The sequence below is a fragment of the Xenia sp. Carnegie-2017 genome, unplaced genomic scaffold, assembly GCF_021976095.1.
Source record: "Xenia sp. Carnegie-2017 unplaced genomic scaffold, XeniaSp_v1 HiC_scaffold_23, whole genome shotgun sequence".
NCBI classification, from domain to species: Eukaryota; Metazoa; Cnidaria; class Anthozoa; order Malacalcyonacea; family Xeniidae; genus Xenia; species Xenia sp. Carnegie-2017.
In genome coordinates this window covers 4,464,235-4,468,492 of record NW_025813486.1, presented here as the reverse complement: position 1 = coordinate 4,468,492, position 4,258 = coordinate 4,464,235, and positions in this window count along the sequence as shown.

Genomic DNA, 4,258 nt, shown 5'->3' with positions numbered 1-4,258 from the left:
CAGATAAAAGGACAAAAATCTGTATGGACGATTACAAATTATAGGCCAATTACAACGCGAGCTGAGATAAAAGGACCAAAATCTGGATGGATGATCAGTGGAATTCCAAACATCTACATCGAGCTTAGATGGAGACTGGAGTCTAGTTGGATGGTTGGTGAAATTGCAGGATAAGTAATTTTCTAGAATTTCACTAACCATCCATCTAGTCTTTACTTATAGCAAGGATCTCAGATGTAGAGACCAAAGTGTAGATGGAATAATTAATGGAAGCCAGAACATCATCAAGAAGTTCAGATGTAACGACTAAAGCTCGGATAGTTTTGTACAGCTAAGATTTATTGAATCACAATCACTCCATTTCTACACGAAAAACGTCAGTTATACAGATTTATCACAATGCAAAGGTACGTTTACACACAACAATTTGTCAGGCTGACACTGACGCCATTATACGTGATTCTTGCCATATTTGGAAAATTTGTCGTGTACAACAAATCGCTGGGTGTAAAAAATAATGAATCCGAATTATTTTTGCGATTTCGAAAGCCGCAAAAAAAACAGGTCAAAGAACAACTTGTCATTGTAGCAACAATCAAGGCAATGTTTACTATTATTAATGCTTCAAAAAATAAAAAAAAATAAAATAAAGATCAGTGTAGGTGAAGTGCAAATCGAGGTAAATTTGCCGTATTTCCTTTTCAGAAAATAATCGTGACTTTTTTCTTTTTTCTGAATCTCTGCAGCTTTTGGTTTTTGATAAAAACTACAACCCTCTCAACATTTTCCTTTTCCGTGTTGACAGAAGACATTTCTGATCATTATTTAAAAATAATGATCATTATTTTTCGATAATCATAATTTGCTTGTTCCAGAAGCTATCGCAACACAGTAAAAATCGGGATCAAATCTGTAACTTGCTACAGATTTTCATCCGATTTTTTGAGTAGGGCGACTTTCCAAATATGGCAAGAACGCGTAATATGGCGTCAATGTCGGCCCGACAAATCGTTGTGTGTAAACGTACCTTAAGGAAAAAGAAAATAATTACACAAAGAAGAACATACGCTACGCTAAACTTTAGTTCATAAAAAAATTTGGGATGTTGGATATCGTGTTGTAACAATAACACATCAACTGCACCAACGATAACCGAACTACAACAAGGGGCGAAACTAGAACGTTAATTGGGGGGGGGGTAAAAATTCATATATTTAGCTCTGCCGTGCTGATTTCTTTTGAAATGAACATTGCAAACAAAAGAAATCAGCTGGGCAGAGCTGAATATATGAATATTTATCCCCAGGTTCTGGTTTAGCTCTTGACTACAACTCTTCATACGCGTCTTCAACTTTGGGCATTACATCACAAACCCTTAGCATTTGGTACTATAGTGACTCCTTTAATTTAACCTCTTCGTATCCCTTCGTGTACTTCGTATCCCCTCTTGTACTATTTCTAAAGTAACTACAAGAGAACAGGTACATTAAGTACTCTACCATCTACAGTGGAAGTCTAGGCTTTTGGATAGTTAGTTAGGTTATTTACGATTGAGAGGTCTTTGTTTATAATCTTTTTATGGGGTATTTAAAAAAATGGGAAATTTTTTAGCATAAAATTTTTACAAAAATAGCTGTACGATAATATCCAATATTATAACTTTTCATGGATAGCATTAGGAAAATTTACATTGTTGGATCTTTATATTGTTACAAACAATTTTCGTACGTAGATAGATCAATGGGAAAACTTTACTTTAACAGTAGCAGTAGTAGTACTGAAAGGGCTTTTCAGTGAACTATTACAAGTGTAAAAACAATTTTAAGAATCTAAAAATTTGTTCATTAAAAGTTAAAAAATTTGTTTTATGGATATTGTTTTCAATACTATAGTTTTCCACAGATCTATAGCTCTGACTAAAAGGGATCGTTGACCTGTGGATGTTCTACAGAGTTGTTGTTTTATCTTGCCGGATGATTGAAATCTGGTATTATGTTGATGTGTTTGCTCACACATTTTTGTTGTCTTGGAACAAAAATAAGACGTTGCTTCACCGATTATACATTTATAATTCATGACAGCGTCATTTAATACCAACTTATCAGATACTGTGAGCTATTTCAGGGATTTCAACGTTGGAGTTATATGTTAAAGTTTCTTCTTATTGTCCACAATTCTAGGAGCAAAATTCTGTACTTGCTGTAACGTAGCAACATTTTTCTTAGTTGTGTTTGACAACACAGTGGAACTAAAATATAATTTGCTGAAGACGAGTGAGTTGAGAATAACTTCAATGTGTTCTTTGAATGTTTTATGCAGTGCGGTGTTTGAAATTAAATGAGATATGATCTTCGCACTTTGCTGGACAATTTAAGCAATCGTCTCAGGACCTGAAAAAATCAGGTGACTCAACGGGATTCGAACCCATGACCTGCGAACCCATGACCTCAATTAATTTCAATGTGTTCTTTATTGAACAAATGGCCAACTCTGCATGGAGATCTGGCATAATGAGTAACTACATGTAGCATTTTACCACATTATTTATATACTCATCAAAGGTGAGTTCTCGATCCAAAGTTACGCCAAGATCCTTTACTGATTTGGATGCTGTGAGAGACTCCCAGAAACTGAATAGACAGATCATCTGGCAGATTCTTTAGTTGTTGTCGCCTACCAAATATAATAAACTTTGTCTTTAGCACCCTTTGCGGATTTCCAAGAGGGGCGTACGAAATTAAAGCATACAGAAAAAACTTTGAATCTATTTCAAAAATTACGAGTATAATTCTCTAATCAATTTCAGGTTTATTCTTAATTATTTAAAATTTGTATTTAATTGAGAAAAGCGATCATATACATTATGTCAGGGGCGGGCAACTTCTCCAGTCGGCGGGCCAGATTTAGGAAAATGAAGTTATTGGTGGGTCGGATTATTACATGAATAATATTCAATATTCAATGGTCGGAGACAGTCAGCGGGCTAGTCAAAATCCCTTCAGGGGCCGGACCCGGCCCGCGGGCCGTATGTTGCCCACCCCTGCATTATGTGATATCCTGTAAAAGTAGCGTTGGACCAAAATATCAATGTACAATAATTAAATTTAATTATATGATTTTAAAACTGCGCTAATTTGGATTCTTGACGGCATTTGGAGGAAAAAACAGTGATCTTTTGTTATTGAGTGCTCAATTCTTATCGCACATCAAAATGTTTACATTTTCTTCAAGTGACCAAACAGCAAAATCTTCATTTGACCAAGGTCAATCATTCTCCAAATTTCTAGGCATACTGAGCCAGCTCCGTCTCATTGCCAAATAAAAAACGCTATAGATAGTTAAGCTTGTGTAAACACAACTTGTGCCACCGTTAAAAGCACCGTACCTGAGGTAGCAACATGTTTTCACAACATCTTTAAAACAAACAGTCGGGATTTTCATACACCCGAAGTAAAGATTATTTCGATGACGGCAGTAACATACATGACATAATTACAACATTAAACACTGATTCGTTTGTCTAGTATGTAATATATCATGCGTCTGCTGTCTATTTTGGAACAATACGTGTATTTAAATACTTTTTTTTTCTTGTTTGCTACTGAAAATCTTGCACACGCTACTGATCGCATTGTGAAATTGGAGCTCAAAATTCATGATGGCTTTCAAGTTCAAAAAGAAAATATCCAAATATGCCGTAGTTTACAGTTAAATGAAAACTGACATCCAAAAACTTTACAGGGAAAAAAAATTGACTCTTACCCTAAAACTTTACAGCTAATTTAAAACTTGACATCCAAAAACTTTACAAATGGAAAAAAACTGACCCCACTAAAACTTGGCAGTTTCATGTAGACGGACTTGAAGTCTCAGTATACATATTTTCTGCAATATTGCTATTATACGTTTTTTTAATGTTTTTAGGTTTTTTTATTATACGTTTTTTTGTGACACAGGATATAATAGAACTATTTAAGGGCATTTCAGCTAGGGGCGAGAGAAGGCCGATAATAAGGTCGATGATAATATTCTTTATGAAATAACAATTATGCGAAACACAAATTTCGTAATTGTATTCGTGATTGATTAATTGATTTCGTTGATTGAGCTCAGATCGGTTTGCAGTGCAAACGTGGTGCTAAAGACAAATCAGCGGACCCATTTTATTTTTGTATTTTATAAGATATAATGATGTATAATTTGTGATCACAATTGATTTCAAAAAAAATTAATAACATAGAGTATGTATATATGAACA